We start from the raw sequence: 19,427 nt of genomic DNA, 5'->3' as shown, positions 1-19,427 counted from the left end.
CTAGGGCTTACACCAACAATCTCCCACTAGCACTAGAGCCAATCAGGCATACCCCTAATGCCCATAGATCTAGTATGGCCATCATGCTTCTGCTGCGCAAGAGGATTTGTCAGTGGGTCAGCAATATTGTCAAGTGTAGGTACTCTGCATATTTTCACATCTCCTCTATCTATTATCTCTCAAATAGGTGATAACGCCTAAGTATGTGTTTGGATCGTTGGTGAGATCTAGGCTCCTTAGCTTGTGCGATAGCACCATTGTTATCACAATAGAGACCAATGGGATCCACAATGCTAGGAACTATGCCAACTCCACTAATGAACTTTTTGATCCAAACAGCTTCCTTTGCTGCACTTGAGGCAGCAATATACTCGGGCTCGGTTGTAGAATTAGCAACTGTATCTTGCTTTGAACTTTTCCAGCTCACAGCGCCACCGTTTAAGAAAAACACATAACCAGATTGCGATCTAAAGTCATCCTTATCTGTCTAGAAGCTAGCATCGGTGTATCCAATTACAGCCAGCTCTTCCTGACCTCTATATATCAAGAATGAGTCCTTAGTCCTTCTCAAATACTTAAGGATATTCTTGACAGCTACCCAATGAGCATCACCAGGGTCAGATTGGTACCTACTCGTTGCACTTAAAGCATACGAGACATCTGGTTGAGTACATAACATGGCATACATGATAGATCCTATTGCAGATGCATATGGAATCTTATTCATGTGATCCCTTTCTTCCTTAGTTGAAGGGGATTCTGTTTTTGATAGACACGGGCCATGTTGCATAGGTATGAATCCTTTCTTGGAATCATGCATATTAAAGCGTCTCAGCACTTTGTCTATGTACGTACTATGACTTAGGCCAAGCAGTTTTTATGATTTATCTCTATAGATCTGATTCCTAATATATAGGTTGCTTCACCTAGGTCCTTCATAGAAAAGCATTTCTCCAACCAAGACTTTACTTGTTGCAGGGTAGGGACATCGTTTCCAATGAGTAATATGTCATCTACATATAATACCAGGAAAACGATCATGCTCCCACTAACCTTCTTGTAGACACAAGGCTCATCTTCGTTTTTGATGAATCCATATTATTTTACTGTTTCATCAAAATGAAGATTCCAGCTTCTGGAAGCTTGCTTCAATCCATAGATTAATCTTTGTAACTTACATATCTTTTGGGGTTCTTCTGGTATGTCAAATCCTTCAGGCTATGTCATGTACACATCCTCAAGAAGATTCCCATTAAGGAAAGCAGTTTTGACATCCATCTACCATATTTTATAATCATGATATGCAGCGATAGCAAGTAAAATCCAAACAGATTTAAGCATTACAACTGGTGAAAAGGTTTTATCATAGTCAACCCCATGAATTTGTTTATATCCTTTTGCAACCAGTCTTGCCTTATAGGTATGTACCTTACCATCCATGTCAGTTTTCTTTTTAAAGACCCACTTGCATCCTATAGGGTTAACTCCTACAGGAGGCTCTACCAAGGTCCAAACTTGGTTTGTGTACATGGAATCCATTTCAGATTTCATGGCTTCTAGCCACTTCTCAGACTCGGGACCAGTTATGGCCTCTTGGTAGGTCACAGGCTCATCTTGATCCATAAGTAATACATCACCTTGATCAGTTATGAGATATCCATATCTCTCAGGTTGGTGACGTATCCTTCTTGACCTACGCTGGTCTTGTTCTACTTGAGCAGGTTGCTCTTCCACAACTACTTGTGTTTCCTGCTCTAATTCCTCCATAGGTGTATCGATGCTCTGTGATTCTTGAATTTCTTAAAGCTCTACTTTCCTCCCACTTATTCCTTTGGAAATAAAATCCTTTTCTAGGAAAACTCCAGTTCGAGCGACAAACACTTTGCCCTTAGAAGGATTTTAGAAGTAATACCCTCTTGTTTCTTTAGGATACCCCACAAATAAGCATTTGTCAGATTTGGGCTCAAGCTTAGTTGAAATTTGTCGTTTCACATAAACTTCGCAACCCCAAATCTTCATGTAAGACATATGTGGTTTCTTACCACTCCATATCTCATACGGTGTCTTCTCAACCTTTTTGGATGGAACACGATTAAGTGTATAGGTTGTTGTCAATAGTGCATGTCCCCAGAAGGAGTTTGGAAGATCGGCGTGACTCATCATGGATTAGACCATGTCTAACAGGGTTCGATTTCTTCTCTCAGATACACCATTCCATTGGGGTGTTCCAGGAGGAGTAAGTTGGGATGGGATCCCACACTCTTTCAGATGGTCATCAAACTCTAAGCTTAAATACTCACCACCTCGATCTGATCGAAGAGTTTTAATATTCTTACCTAGTTGGTTTTGTACTTCATTCTTGAATTCCTTGAACTTTTCAAAGGACTCTGATTTGTGTTTCATTAAATACACATGACCATATCTACTGAAATCATCAGTAAATGTGATGAAGTACTCAAAACCTCCTCTGGCTGGTATGTTCAATGGTCCATATACATCAGTATGTATGAGGTCTAAAAGATCATTAGCTCTTTCACCTTTTCCTGTGAATGGAGACTTTGTCATCTTTCCAATTAAACAAGATTTGCATGTCTCATATGATTCATAATCAAAAGAGTCCAAGAGTCTATCTTTATGGAGTTTGGAAATGTGTTTCTCATTTATATGGCCTAATCGACAATGCCAAAGGTAAGTTGGATTTAACTCATTAGGTTTCATCCTTTTAGTATTAATGTTATAAATAGGCATTTCAAGATCAAGGACATATAGTCCATTGCTCATTTGTGCAGTAGCGTAGAATATATCATTCAAATAAATTGAGCAACAATTGTTCTTTATTATAAATGAAAAACCAAACTTGTCCAAACAAGATACGGAAATAATATTCCTGCTAATTGTAGTTACATAATAACAGTTCTCTAACTGAATTATTAAACCACTAGGTAAAGTCAATACATAGGTTCCTACGGCTAAAGCAGCAACCTTTGCTCCATTGCCAACTCGTAGGTCAACTTCACCTTTTTGCCAAATCTCTACTCCTTTTTAGCCCCTGCACATTGGTACATATGTGAGAACCGCATCCAATATCTAATACCCATGATGCAAAGTAGATAAATTAATTTCAATAACAAAAATACCTGAAGTTGAAGTCTCTACTCCATTCTTCTTATCTTCCAGGTACTTTGGGCAGTTTCTCTTCTAGTGTCCGGTCTTACCGCAATTGAAGTAGGTGCCTTCCTTTGCTATGCCTCCACTAGGCTTCAAAGCAGCAACAGTGGGTTTGGGTTTGGAAACTTCCTTGCCTTTCCCTTTATCACCCTGCTTGGTGGGTCTTTTGTTCCGTCTCTTTCCATTTCCGATCATCAGAATGGACTTCCCTTTTGACTTCAGATTCTGCTCAGCAGTTCTTAACATGGCTAGCAGTTCAAGAAGAGATTTGTCCATATCATTCATATTGAAATTTAGGACAAATTGACTGAATCTATTTGGCAATGATTGCAAGATTAAATCAGCCGCAAGTTCCTTTCCGAGGGGAAAACCCAACCTCTAAAGGTTCTCCACATACCCAATCATCTTGAGCACATGGGGACCTACAGGGGCTCCCTCAGCTAACTTGCCTTTAAAAAGGGCTTTCGAAACTTCAAACCTTTCATGCCTTGTTTGCTCTTGATAGAGCATCTTCAGGTGTTCGATCATATCGAACGCTGCCATGTTCTCGTGTTGATTTTGCAACTCTGAGTTCATGGTAGCTAGCATGAGACAAGCAGTTTCATTGGCATCATCGACATGCTTCTTATAAGCATCTCTTTCTGCCTTAGGTGCAGAACTATGAGGTTCCTCTTCAGGAACATGTTTCTCCAAGACATACAGCTTTCTATCATGTTTGAGGACAATCCTCAGATTTCGGTGCCAATCCAGAAAATTTGTCCCAAACAATTTTTCCTTATCAAGGATTGATCGTAAAATGTTATTAGAGGTGTTTGTTGTCATGGTAATCTGCACAAAAATAATGAAAATATAAGTATCAATAACATATTTAATTAGGCCTTTAATTAAATATGCTCCCACTATTTTACTCAAAATAAATGACCCTCACCATTTGATTCGGAAAATCCCGTTGGAAGATTTTCTAGTGGGTCGAGATTCATATTTTACTTTGTTTTAAGTCCGCGTAGGCGGATTACACAAAACTAGGTTATTTAGGTAGGAACTCCTTTCAATTGTATCTAATACAACTCTCGAATATTTTAGTTGGGTGAATAACTCCTTATTCCAATCCATCACATGGATCATTTCCAACTCTTGCTTCTAAACATATATAATCTTATTATAATTTGTTTAGTTAAGTTTGACCCATTGTTTTAACAATTGGATATTATAATTATCCCATCGCACCTTACTAATATAGAACATGCACCTCGCGTAGGCGAAATCTACATTATCCGATACTAGTATTGATGAGTGCTAAAACTTGGAAAGCATAAACTTAATATTTAATTTGAGGGAATTTGCAATTATTCTGATCTCACCGGCTTATTTATCATATAAATCGTCTCTCACATGCATCAACATACATTTACATGCATCAACATACATACATAATGAAACAGTTATGGCCCCTAACGCAATTGTTCTCCCAAGCCAATGAGAGAACCTAAGCTAACCTAATAACGATATAAGCTTCTCCAAGCAAGATCTTCAAGGTTATCCTCCTTTGATATTGAATTCTTCTATTTCTTCATAACATTGCATTACATAAAATAAACTCGTTTTACATACGAGGGAGTGAGATGAGAAAAGAAGTTACATTATGAGACTAAAAGAGAGGCACGACACGCAGGTCGTATTTTAAAAACCCAAAACAAAATAAAGGAAAACTAAGGCCATAATCGTTCACCACAAGACAATAATAATAAACACATTATTATTATTAATTTTAATTCTTTTAATTAATTAAAACCAAATTAAATTTCGGCGACCAATCACAGTACGCAGAGTTAGCCGGGGGTCCGCGCCGAAAATTTTAATGAAGAATTCATTTGAAATCGACGTCGTTTTTCACATCAACACTTGATACTTTAAAGCACAACTCTTGTGCAGTCATAACCCTAATCGCATAATTCTTTGACAATACAACCCTTGTGCCGTCATTAACCCTAATGCACCAATTTCAGACCGTCAAACACATCTCGATTGTTGATTCAGTATGATTGATCAATACGTCATTGCTTCACCATACTAATTTCGGATCAAGAAGCAAACGACCATTAATCGCTCAAAGGAAAACAACCATTAAGTGTTTGAATGAACGAAACAGAAACAATAAATCATATATATCGTATTTTGCATCAGGATTACTTATATCATATATATAACTTGATCGATCTCAATTGCATAACCTATGGACGATCGATGTATCGCTGCTTCACCATACTAATGTCGGATTCCGAAGCATAGTCAACATCAATCATCCAAATCGTACACACATGATGCCAAATTTAATTACTCGTTTATTCCTTGATTCATTTTGTCTTTTAATCGTATTAATACAGAAAATACAGAAAATAAACAACTATCAGATGCATGGTTTCGTAAGTGGCTCTGATACCACTGAAGGAGAAGGGTGATCCAAAACGCAGTGGAATTTAAAATTTCTCCTTTAGTGATCCTTACGAATGGGCATGATCAGTGATATAATTGTTACCTCTTGTGGCGATTGTAACCTTTGATGCAGATCTACAGAGCGATCACGAACGTTGAACGATGACAACGCCTCTACTCAGTCCATACGAACGGATTCCTTCAATCTCAGTGCTAGCTGCTACAAGTGAAGGCTTAGAGAGAGAGAGAGAGAGAGAGAGAGAGAGAGAGAGAGAGAAAGAGAGAGAGAGAGAGAGAGAGAGAGAGAGAAACGAAATTGCAACTGCACAAATGCTTCTACATAAGGGTTTTATTTATAGAACCACTTGTGTGGGATGCAAGCTAAAAAGCCCACTCAAGTGTATGTGGCCCATATCTTATAATATGCCAAAATCACTTAAGCGCGTGGTACCTTACCATATTTCGTATTCTACTTAAGTACACTGTACCTTACGATGTTCTACAATTCACTTAAGGGCACCGTACATTACGGTATTCCTTAGTTACTCTATCTCTCCTTAATCCGTCATTTTGTGTGTGACCCTGTAGGTTTTCGCGACATTGTCAATTATATTAAATCACGTATTTAACATAATAAATAGTGAGTGGTATCTAACAACACATCACTGCTACCCAAGACACGAAAATGTCATGTGATCTAACAAATCATTTTGTGATAATACTTATATGTACAATTATCCTTTTGCCCTTATGTCTATATTGAACACAAGGCATAGACCGTGTCATCCTTGTCCAGTTCAATATTGGGCCCATAGACACTTATCCTGTTACGCAGGATGGGCAAATTCCATCTAGGTCACTCATGTCCCTTAGCACGCTTCGTGGAGTACCCATCAACTGTCTTTATGGTCATCCAGTTACGGACAATGTTTGATCAGCAATAAGGCACTCGACTATACATCTAGGGTCCATAGTGGTTTCAGGTTGAAGGGTGGTATACACCATTATCACCATGAGAATAACTTATGACACTTTGCATAACATTCTATATAGTATTCTCATAGCGGGTCAATCCAGTATAAATATTACTCTTAATATTCATACCTATGTTTAAGACTTGATAACTCCTTATCCATGATTCATGAGATATGATCATTAGTCTATATACATAATAGTCTTAATGCTTTAATGTTATCCCACTTCACAATAAAGCTCGACTACGGATACTTTAAGAATAATGTCATTGTGTTTAATGTGATCTCATGATTAAGTCACACTTGATACATTAAACGGACTAGCTATTCTGGGGACTTTATTAAACAAACATAATAAAGAAAAAGCCTTTTATTATTAATAAATAATTCGATACAAGTACCAAAAGTATTGGCCTCTAAGGCTTACACCAACACCTTCTCCATGTGGGGAATTGATATGATTGGGATGATTGAGCCCAAAGCTTCGAATGGACATCGTTTCATTTTAGTGGCAATTGACTACTTTACCAAATGGGTTGAAACGACATCGTATGCGAATGTAACCAAGCAAGTTGTTGTAAGGTTTATCAAGAATCAGATCATATGCCGCTATGGTGTGCCAAGTAAGATCATTATTGACAACGGATCGAACTTGAATAACAATATGGTGGAAGCTATTTGCAAAGACTTTAAGATTGCACATCATAATTCTTCTCCCTATAGACCCAAGATGAATGAGGCTGTTGAAGCTGCGAATAAGAACATCAAGAAGATTATCCAAAAGATGGTTGTCACGTATAAGGATTGGCATGAGATGCTCCCATTTGCTTTACATAGATATCGTACATCCTTCCGCACTTCAATAGGGGCAACCCCTTTCTCTCTTGTATATGGTATGGAAGCAGTGCTCCCCGTAGAGGTTGAGATTCCTTCATTGCATGTGCTTATGGAAGTCAAGTTGACTGAAGCTGAATGGTGTCAGACCATGTTTGACCAGTTGAATTTAATTGAAGAGAATAGATTGACTGCCATGTGCCATGGTCAGTTATATCAGCAGAGAATGAAGAAAGCTTTTGATAAGAAAGTCAAACCTCGTGTATTCAGAGAAGGATACCTTGTGCTCAAGAAGATTTTGACGTTCAATCCAGATTCCATAGGAAAATGGACTCCTAATTATGAAGGCTCATATGTTGTTAAGAGAGCTTTTTCAGGCGGTGCCCTGATTCTTACAACTATAGATGTGAAGAGTTCACTCGTCCTATGAACGCAGATGCAGTCAAGAAATACTTTGTCTAAAAAAATAAAAGAACAACTCGCTAAGTTGAAAACCCGAAAGGGCGGCTTAGGCAAAAATGAGTGTCTCGGTGGATTGAAAAACCGAAAGGGTGGTCCAGGCAAAAATTAGAGACATAAAACAGAAGAATTTCCCGTTAAGTTGAGTACCCCACCTTGGGGCAACTTATGCAAAAATTAGGGATTATGGCAAGTAACTGCATTCTGCTGATCTTCAGTGATTTTTGAAGACTTGTTTGAGCACAAGGATTGACATCAGGTCATCATCCTAGCAACGACCAAGAGTACAATGGATATCAAGAGTTAGTAGAAGGATTAAGGATCATTTGTATTCAATGTAACCTTTTCCATATAAATTACCATTTTCAACTTTGTAAAATCTATGGAGTCTTGTCATTTACAGACTACCATCCTATTAAATAAAGTTGAGCTTTTATCCAATTTGTTTATACTCTTATTTACTTCAGCTAATAGTTTTAAATTTTGTTATGATCATTTTGAAATTAAATTTTAAAAAAAATCAAAATCAAGTTTTCTTTAAAAAATAAAAGCAAGAACTTTTCTAAAGCAAGTAACAATAATATCAACAGCATTTCAATGGAAAGCAAGTCCTAAAATGTGAAGCATATGTGGTTCCCCAAGCAGTAACTCTTCGGGTATCCCTAGACATTAGTGTTGATTCATTTCCTCAATGAATTATTGTTATCCCCAGCTAGCGGATTAAGTTCCTTGGCAGAGTATTGAATCCCCAGTGGAGCTTCTTTCTTTATCCCCAGCTGAGTTGGTAGATTCAGATACCCTGTGGCGTGTCCTTGTCCCCAACAGAGTTTCGGCCTTCCCCAGCGGAGTTTGTTTTTCTCAGCAGATAGATCTTCATCAGAGATACTTTGATGTTTCCCCAGTAGATCGCTTTGGTGTCCCCACCAATCGCTGTATCTTTGCTCCCAATCAGAGTTTCCTCCTGGTTTCTAAGCAGCATTTGTTGATTATTTTCTCTGTAGGGTGGTCTCCCATTTTTATGGTGTTGACCTAAAATTCCACGTAGAGATGATGTTATTCTGTCCTCAGCAGATCTCCTCTTTCCCCAACCAGAGTTAAGCCCCTTGGGATGTTGATCTCTTTATTCTCTAGCAGTTTGTCTCCATATTTTGTGGATTGACCGAGGATTGTACCGGTGGTTCAATTTCTTTGCGACACCTTTGTATCCTTCGTGATCGTTTTGTCAGCATAATCATCATATATACATATACATATACATTCATATAAATTTCATGATTTGCATATCCTGTATCTTCATATTTGATTTGTTTGAGATTCCCATTCTCTGTTATGGCGGCACTTTATCCCCATACCAAATCTGGTGTCTGTCCTTCCTCAGATTGTAGAGTGTCATCCCCTTAAGCAGAAAGACTTTAACTTTTCTCCGTTTCCCCACTGAGTTTGTTTCCTCGTGGATGACTGATGTTTCAGTTTCCTCCCTATTAGATTTTCTAGGTGGAATCACTCCCCTTGAGTTATGTCCTCATTGGGTTGAGTCTTGATTGACTGTTTCTTTCTAGCTCTTACCTAGATAGATATTGTAGTCCCCTAAGAGTCTATTACCCAGTAACTGGTAATATTCTTCTTAGTTTGCAGTTTGTTACTTCTTGCCCAATACCCGACAAAAGTACCGTTTTTCTCTCCAGTAGAGTCCCCTGAAAGTATATCCTTAATATGTTCATCCTAACCAGTGACATATATCTTTCTTTTCCCCCCGCAGGAGTCTATCCTTGATATGTTAACTTTAACCAGTGACGAATATTCTCTTCTTTAGTATTCTACCCAGTAAAAAGGTAGTTGTAATCCCTATTTTGTTCCTCGGAGAGTTAATCCTTGATATGTTCATCTTAGCCGATGACAGGTTTTCTTCTCCTTGTTGGTCTTCTGCCCAATAACCAGTAGTTGTAAATCCTACTTTTTTCCCCTGAGCAGAGTTAATCCTTGATATGTTCATTCTAACCGGTGACGGGTTTTCTCTTCTGTGGTATTCTATCCAGTAACTGATAGATGTAATCCCTAATTTATCTCCTCATCAGAGTCTATCCTTGATATGTTCACCTTAACTGGTGATGGATTTTCTCTTCTTTGGTATTCTATCCAGTAACTGATAGATGTAATTCCTACTTGTGTTCCCCTTTTCAGAGTATATCCTTGATATGTTCACTTTAACCGGTGACAGATTTTCTCTTTGATTGGTTTTCTACTCAGTATCCGGTAGTTGTAAATCCTGCTTTGTCCCCTCGCAAAGTTGATCCTTGATATGTTCATCCTAACCGGTGACAGATTCTCTCTCCGACGGTTTTCTACCCAGTAACAGGTAATAGATAATAGATTTCTGCTCCTCATGTGTTGAATTTTATTTCTCCCCAGTTGAATTGAGTGCGCATTTACTTAGTGAAATCGTTTTTCCCCTGCACGAGTCGAGTATTTCAGTGTTATCCTGACTTATTCGTATCCCCTGCAGATGTTTGTTTCCCTGGCTGAGTCTTTCCATATTCGTATGGATTTCCTCGAGTCCCCCAGTAGTTTTAAGTCGTAGCCTAGCCTACGTATAATTCCTCTTTATCCCCTAGAGTCTCTGTCTCCCCAATGAGTTTTCCTTATGAAGTGGCATTCAGGTCAGTTCCCGGTATCCAGACCGAAGTGGCATTCAGGCCAGTTTTTTCCGGTATCCAGACCGAAGTGGCATTCAGGCCAGTTCCCGGTATCCAGACCGAAGTGGCATTCAGGTCAGTTTCCGATTTTCAGATCAAAGAAGTTTCCGATATTCAGATCGAAGAAGTTTCCGACATTCAGGTCGATGCAACTTGTGGCATTCAGGCCAGTTTCCGGTATCCAGACCAAAGTGGCATTCAGGCCAGTTTCCGATTTTCAGATTGAAGAAGTTTCCGACGATCAAGTCGAAGTACTTGTGGCATTCAGGCCAGTTTTCCGATTTCCAGATCGAAGTGGTGTTCAGACCAGATTTCCGGTGATCAGACCAACATTGATACTCTCATATTCCAATGCTTAGTGTTCAGACTAATGTGTGGCGTTCAGGCCATGGGTATTCCTGTGTTACCATTTATTTTGGTATCCAGGTCAACTTTCTGTTTCGGTACTCAGGCCGATTTTCACCGTACCAGACGGACTCTTCTTTCGAGATTGCTTCTTTGCCGATTCTGACAGACATTGTTAATTATTTCATAGGGATTCAGGATCAAAATCCGGGTCTTCTTAGTATTTAACCATCTCCTACTATGATTATATGAAGAACGTCCTGCTTCATATTCTCTAGTTGAAGACGCTTAAATAGGGGCAACTGTCATACCCCGATTTTGGTCCTGAATTTTTTTATGTTTTATTCTTGTTTAGCATGCTTGGCCTAACCTTACTTTGGTCTTATATGAGGATTGGTTTTGGTCCAAAGTCATGGTGTTTGTTCATGTGATTGTTAATGCACATATGGTCTTGGTCATCTGAACAATCAAGCTTCTTGTGTTTCAAGCCACTTGCTAGTCGTGTTATTGGTTCATGGATACTATGTCAAAACCCTAACCTTATGGTCTCATTTCATGGCCTTGTTCATGTACATCAAAAGTCAAACATTCAAGCCAATTATGAAAACAATCTCCAATCATTTTTTCAAACCATTCCAATCCATTTCATCCATTTTAAACCATTACATGTGATTCCATACAAGAAAATACAAAATTTGGCCTTTTTGACAAACTGTTGACTTTGGTCAATAGTTGACTTTTTGGACAACTTTGACCAAAGTCAACCCAAATCCATTAAACCCTAAATTCACCCATAATTTTCCATTGAATATCCATTTACAAAGAAATCAAAAAGAAAATACATTTTGACCATTTGTTGACTTTGGTCAACAGTTGACTTTTGTTCAACTTTGACCAAAGTCAACTTTCACTTGCTCTTGCCCATCTAACTTGGCTTGGCCTTTTTCTTCAATACATCACCCAATCTTCATGTTTGTTGTCAATTTTTCTTGGTTTCTTCCATTGCAAGCAAGTCCCATTGTGCACCTGCCATGTTATCTTGACATTTTGGCATCAATAACCTTTGAATGTGGTCTGTTCCAAATCAATCTCAAAAGAGCTCTAACAGCACAACCTTGTCACTCATGGTTCTAACCAAAGAAACTCACCAAGCCAAAGGAAATGCATGGTTTAACTATTGAAGAGTCCATGATGCAACAAATCTGGCCTTATTGCTGCAGCTAACCATCCAACACTTGGCCATACCGTTTGCATTGCTTTGTTGCTATTGAATAAAGGCATGAGGAGTTTGTTTTGGACCCTCGGTGGACACCATTACCAAGCCTTGTTTGAGCCAAGACCTGCAGTAGAGATATGTTGTAAATGCACATATTACTAGATGATACCATATCCAAGCAATGAGGTTGCAAAGGACGAACCTGCTACCAGCTGCAGTCATCAAACAGAAGCACCATTAATCAAAGGACATTGGACATACTTACATTTGTAGTAGGCCTGGAGTTCATGATGATGGAGAGGGCTCATGAAATTTACAGCAGAAGAATCATCCCTGTAGAAGCAAAGCCAGAAGTATTAATGCATATTGGCCTACCTGCTGCAAATCCAAGGGCCAGGATATAACAGTTCAGACCAAGACAACTTGCAAACAACAATGCAACAGGTGACAGACCTAAGGCTAAACTAGGCCACATCAAATTGAATGGTTAGTCCCGTTGCATACCTGGTTGCAAAACATGACCATTGAGACAACCTTGCACGTGTTAGGCACCAATCTGCATCAGAACAACAGCCTGCCCAAAAGGAATCAAAACAACTGAAGTACAGAGCATTGGAACAGCAAGTCAACAATATTGGAAGCAAAAATAGGCTCAGTCATCAACACTCCATACCTTTGTCTTGACCTGTAGTGGAACCAACAAGCTCATCGTGTCATCATCATCAACAGCAGCCATGAGGCAGCTACATTGTGGAGCCAATGTCTTGCTTCACACGACCTGCCCCTGCTTCACCTAGGACTGCACGCCAGCTGCAAATTCACACAACAAAAAGGAAGAAAAACCTTCAAAATTCAGAAACAATCAGCACAAGAACAACTTAAGTCGCAACAGCCAAGGCTTCACACGGCAGTGCAAGCTAAAAATCCAAAACTCAGTGAAAACTATGCTAAGCTAAGCCAAATCCAGACGACATTCGAAATTCAACAGCAACAAATGACGGTCAAGGCAAATTCATGTGAAGCCCAATTCCACTCAAGGTGCAACCTACCATGATCAGTCAAAGCAAAACCCTGAAGCTACATAGCCATGATTCTTGCCCAACATTCCCCTGCATCCATTTCAGCAAACTGTGCCAGCTTGTTCCAAAACCTGCAATACATTCAATCAAAACAACACAATTCATTCAAACTTCTTAAATCATTACACCAATAGAACACACAAGAGAAAATTGAATGCGCGTGACATACCAAGTTCCCAAATTACACATGAATGTTGTGCACAAAGGGCAAGTGAAATGGCATGTATTCGGAATCAGCTTTCAGATATTGCAATCAAACCAAGCTCACCAATTTCACTGCAGTAAAACACAAAGTAATCAGCCAAAGCAGTAAAATGCAAAAATCATAAAAATTCCCAATTTGGAATAGAGATGAAATTCAAAGAAGAAAGCGAAGGTTCAGATTACCACTTTCGAACCTAGCACCAAAGAAGCCCATCCAAACTGAGCACATCAGAAAGGAGGTTACAGAGTTACTCTTTTGGAAGAAGGGCACCGAGTCAAAACCCTAAGCTGGGAGATAAATAGAAAAGAGAATCAGTAAGAGAGGGAGCACAAAAAAGACCTGGAGGCGGAAAAATCCCAGACAAAGACCCTAAAACCTCAAAACCGATTACCTGGATTGGTAGGCCAGCTTCTTCACGCCTTTCACCACCGCCGTGACACTCTGTGAGATTTCCTTTCCTTTTTCCTTTTATCATTCTCATGTATTTGTTGAGACTTTGTTGAGATGCGATTGTGCGATTTTGAGAGAGAGGTTCGTTTGAGTGCATTTGAGAGACGATTGGGTAAGTTTGAGGGATAGTGATTCTGAGAGCAGGGAGAGGTTTTCGCCTGAGAGAGTTTGTGAGGGGAGGAAGACGAAGGCGATGGAGAAGGGCTTCTGTCGTTTCCATTTTTTCTGTTTCTTTTCTTTTTTAATTAATTTCTTTTTTTATTTATTTAACTTAATTTGTTTTTTACAGAGATAATACAAAAACCATGAAAATGTTTGTTTTGTTTTTTATTTTATTTTAAATTTTTAGCCCGGTTCATATACTTAGCGTAGTATCTCAGTAGCAGATAGTGTTGAGTGGCCTAGTGGAGAGAGTTTAGTTGCATAATATTAGGTGGGGAAGGTTCAATACTCATGTGTGGTACTTTTTGCTTTTTATTTGATTTTATCTTCCTTTAGCATTTTTTATTCTTTTAGTATGTTGATTAATATCTTTTTTATGTTTATTATACTCATGATTTCATTTGTTAATAATGCATAGTTGTTGTATTTTAGTTTAGTTCAAAACCATTTTTTTTAACTATAAAAATCATACTTTTCTCGATTTAATATCGAGCCCATTTTTTACACCCTTATAAGTCGATTGCTTTTTAAGCATCGCCATCGACCTCACATAGCTTACTCTTGGGCTTTCTTACAATGAGCCGGTTCCTTTGCACTTACACTCATACATTGTTTAATGCCTCATTATTTCATTCTTTGATTATTTGATTCGATTATATACTTGCTTAAATATCTTATTGTTGATTAATTGTTGCCTACTTGTATGGTGTATGAGGCATATATTTATATTGCTTCATTACCATGTCAACCCCCATTCATAACAAATGTATCCCTCTCCCATGAAATGTATAATATTTTTTTCATTCTTTATTCATCTGTTAATACAAGAATTAAAATGAACATTCGATAACCATTTCAAAGCAAGATCAAAACCTCGATCCAACGTCGAGTAATCATTTTTCAAAACCTAACAGAACCAGCATGTATTCATCCACCCTTTTGTAAGTCGATTGCTTTATGCATCGCCATCAACCTTGTAAGTCGATTGCTTTATGCATCGCCATCAACCTTGTAAGTCGGTTGCTTCATGCATCGCCATCTACCCTTATCCCTAACACTTCTCCTTGCTCCACTCGTCAACTCTTGTTCCGATTAGGTAGCACCCATTAGATAGAACCCTTTGTATGATAACATAGGTAAGATTCCCATATCCCTTTGTATGATAACATAGGTAGGATTCCCATATCCTTTTGTATGATAACATAGGTAGAATTCCCATATTCTTTGCATGCTAACATTAGGTAGATATTCCCATTTGTAAATCCTAACACTTAAATACATATTGCATGACAACACTAGGGCAGAGCTTCCCCATTTCTTTTAGACCTTTCGTGCGTCTCCGATCTTGTGGCATGTAGTCCATCCTATTGCAAAGAGGTAACTGCCTAAGACTCGATTCAGCGAGCTGCGACACCTACTGCTAGGACGTGAACACATCGCCCACTCTCCTTTGACACAACTGGTGTCCTCTTTTGTAAGTCCATATTCAGATGGCAATCCCTATGTAGGGGAACTACGTCGCCCTGATTCTCATACCAGATGAGGTACGTAGGCAGGAGATCGTGCGAGATCTCTCCGGGCACCCTTTTCCTTTTTGTGTGTGTTTGCTTGACAGTTGCTAGGCTCGAGTTCCTGACTCCTTAGTAACTTGTTGCATTGTTTCTTCTTGTGTGTGTTAGGATATGGATGTAAGCCCAGCGATTGGCATTCCGTATCCTATTGTTGTGTGCTTGGAGTCCGGTATAAGTCCATCAAGTGGCATCTGGTTTCCAGTGTGGGTTTGTTTGGTTCGGAAGCTGATGTAAGTCCAGCGATTGGCATTCGGGTTCCATGTTTGCCTTTTGTGTTTTGTTTTGTTTCGGCGTGCGTGAGCCGAACTACGGCAACTCTGATTCTCATGTTCAGATGAGATACGTAGGCACAAGATGCGATGTCTTGCCGAGTTTTGACTAATGACTAACAACTAATCCTTGTTTGCTTTCGCCCTTGTTGCGATCCTTTCTCTCGCCCTCGTTGCGATCGAGACTTTCCTTTTCTCTTGCCCTAGTTGCAATCGAGACCTTTGTTCCCGTAGTTCGTTTGAACTACGTTTTGCTCTGATTCTCATTCCCGATGAGATACGTAGGCATAAGACGCGATGTCTTAGCGAGCACACTTATCCTTAACCCATAGGTACCCGAGCTACGAAGACTCTGATTCTCATTCCAGATGAGATACGTATGCAATGGATGCGACATCCGTGCGAGTCATTTTCTTTGACCCTCTCTTTTAGTAAATAGTACATTAGATAAACACACACCCTTTAGACAAGAAACAAACAAGAGTGGATCCTGTAGAGTACTACGGATGCGTAGGGGTGCTAATACCTTCCCTTCGCATAATCGACTCCCGAACCCAAGATTTGGTTGCGAGACCTTGTCTTTTCCTTTCCTTTCTCCAGGTTTACTTCGAGCGTTTCCTTTCCCTCCTTTGGGATAAATAACGCACGGTGGCGACTCTTCTGTCATTTCTTTTCTCGCCGGTTGTTTTTTCGCACCACTGTATTTTTCAGGCTGCGACAGCTGGCGACTCTGCTGGGGATCCGGTTTCCCTAAGCGAGTCCCTCCTAGCTTTTGTAGGTTTCTTGTTTGTTGGGTGTTTATTCTTTTGTACAGTTATTTATTTTCAGCATTTACCTGCTTTACCTTATTGCATTCATGTACATATGTTTGTTGTATCTGTGGGTTCTGTGGGTTGTCTGTTTGTTGGGATGGGATATTTTGTGAGAAATAAGCCCACTACCCAGGCTTGAGTGTACACATAGGTGTTAGAGTGGATAGTCATGAGGCTTGCGTGGCATGTTGCTATGATAAGTCGTTCATGAGACCCACATTCCAGACGAGGTTTCTGTTGGATATATTTTGTCCTATGGGTGTTCCATAACGACAGATATTCCTTTAGAAATCGTCGACTCTGGTGACCATTTCCCGAGAACTCGGTCGAGGCCTCTCCTCCGAGACGTGATTATGTTAGCTCTGGTGGGCGCATTCTCGCTGCTCAATCCGAGGACCCCGAGACTGGGAACTTGCTTTAGGATATCCTGTTGAGGGGAGTCAGCAGAGGTCTTTTATCCCGTAATAATGCCAAACCTTCAGTGGTAAACGTATTATTCTCGACTGAAGGGCTGAAGCTGACAAACTTCTGTTCTTAGAACCTACCAGTGAGGGGAGGGTTTGATCTCTACAGATACGGTTTCTGTCAGTGGTGCTGTGATGGTGACTTTGGTTCAGCCAAATTTATGGACATTTATTTCTGGGACGCCGGAGTTCTGTCCGTGGTTTATCAATGGGTTCCGTTTATTTCGGATCCCCGGGTTGAATTTGAAAGTACCTGTTCAGAGGATCTGACTGTCATCCGTTCAGTGGATGTTCCTGTGATGATAGTGATGTAATCTCCAGTTCCGTTTATTTCGGAACTCCCCAAGTCGGATTTATGGTGACTTAGTCCCGATGACTGTGACTAGTTCAGAGAATGGGTCTTCAGATGACTTGGTGGCGCAGTGACTTGCATTCATGCATTTGCATCGCATTCATCTGCATTCAACTCGTGTCTATCCGTACTCAGGGTCCACTTTTTGATTAAGATTCTGGTTGAGAGATATCCAGATGTCAGAATGTTATTGATGAAAAATTATCTGTCTCTGTGAAACCAAAATCAAAGGAATATTCCTGGTACGGATAGACATTGCATGCGTGAGTCATACTAACCCATTTGCTGTTTTGTAGGTGTCAACCGGTGCGCATAGCTCTTCCATTCAGAAATACAGTCAGACTCAACAAATCCAAGCTGATGGATCTTCCCAACGCCGACATCCTTGAACTGAAAGAGATGATGAGGGGATTGTTCAGTATTGTGCAAGGGCTTGCCTTGGGGCAGAAAGCCATGTCTGAGAGATTGGAAAGGATTGAGAGCTGGATGATCAAGGAGAAAGTTCAGGGAAAGGCTCCATCATCCGATGTAACAAATCCCTCTGGCTCGGTAGCAAAGAAACTCTCTGACAGTGGTCCGCTCAAAAAGGAGGTTGAGTCAAGTGGTGTGCCAGCAAAGAAAGAACGCAGTAAGGATCGTTATCATCCTTATGCTATTGCTGTAACCACTCTTGTTGGTAACTCACCTGTACCCCCGCAACAACCACCACTTCAACAGAAGGCACCGAGAGCTAAGAGCCAGGTGAAGAAGAAGAAGGAGGATCGTCAGTTTGAGGAACCACCTGTGACTTATACCCTTTTGTTCAGGAGATTGAGAGATTTGGGGTTAGTCCGGCCAAGGATTTTGATTCCCATAGCACAACAGAAGAGGCCTGCACACTATGATGAGAATGCCAGGTGCGAGTTCCATTCTGAGGTGCCCGGACACAACATTGAGGGTTGTAGAGCTTTCAAACATGTCGTCCAGGACATGGTAGACTCTAAAGCTATCAGCTTGGCACAGATAATGGATGGCGAGGCCGACCCCGTACAATGGCAGGGTCCGGTCAAGGTGAAGATGGTGAAAAAGGACAAGAAAGGAATAAGGGCGACTGAGGAGAATCAGTTAAAGGTTCCAATGTCCGTGGTCTCAAAACCTCTGGTGCAGGATGGAGCTTTCCCTGTTGTTGATTTTTGTTGTGCGACCGTCACCACAGAGGGGTGTGTATTGATGAAGGACATGACCCAAAAGATGAAGAAAGTAGAAATGGACGATGTAAGATGTAAAGCGCCCAGTCTGGCCGTTGAGACCGTCCCGGTGGAGAATGCCTTTGTTGCTGAGAAAGAGAAGAAGCTGTCCATTTCTTCTTATAAACAAGCTCTGGAAGTGGTGAAGAACAAAGAGGCCCAAGGCTGGGGAAGGATCATTGACATAGTGGTAAAAGCAGACATGTTTGGGGTCGGTTATCAGCCAGATCAAGAGTCGTCTAGACCAAACAGAGGATATCGCCCACCGTACCCCTTTGTCAGTGCAGGAATGTTGGATCCTGATCATGCTTACTCAGTGAGTGAAGAGATTGACCATGACCGCAAGCTCGAGTTGTGGATAAAGTCGTGCGTACTAGGCAACTGGAAGGTCTCCAAAAGCATCACTATCGCTCATCCGGAAGTGTAGTATTTCTGTTTTAATTTTGTTTGCATGAAAGCCATACGTTTTGCCCGAAACGTACTGGTCCATTGTAAGGGCCATCTCATGTGTTTCATTTTGCAACGTTTTGCATCAGTAATAAATGGATGTTTTTGTGATTAAAAGCGGTGTTCCCTGTTTTGCATTTTTTACAGTTTAAAAAAAAATAAAAATGGCAATGTTTTTCGTTTTTCTTTTGAACTTGTCTCGTTCCAACCTCAAAAGTGATTACCCTCCTGATCTCATCGATAACAATTTGGTTACACCTTTGTATGA

The 19,427-nt window shown here is 40.1% G+C and overlaps 1 long non-coding RNA gene across 1 annotated transcript; it reads right to left on the bottom strand.

The window, feature by feature from the left end:
- Positions 1 to 11,504: 11,504 nt before the first annotated feature.
- On the bottom strand, positions 11,505 to 12,686 carry LOC127073293 (uncharacterized). Its single transcript, XR_007785717.1, has 3 exons — positions 12,627 to 12,686; positions 12,388 to 12,455; positions 11,505 to 12,246 (listed from the first exon to the last, which is right to left on the bottom strand). It is a non-coding gene; the product is annotated as an uncharacterized LOC127073293 (long non-coding RNA).
- Between the last annotated feature and the right edge of the window lie 6,741 nt (positions 12,687 to 19,427).

This window comes from Lathyrus oleraceus, chromosome 4 (genome assembly GCF_024323335.1).
Source record: "Lathyrus oleraceus cultivar Zhongwan6 chromosome 4, CAAS_Psat_ZW6_1.0, whole genome shotgun sequence".
Classification (NCBI taxonomy): domain Eukaryota; kingdom Viridiplantae; phylum Streptophyta; class Magnoliopsida; order Fabales; family Fabaceae; genus Lathyrus; species Lathyrus oleraceus.
Note: the sequence above shows the minus strand (reverse complement) of the source record. Positions and strands in the feature narration are given on the sequence as shown.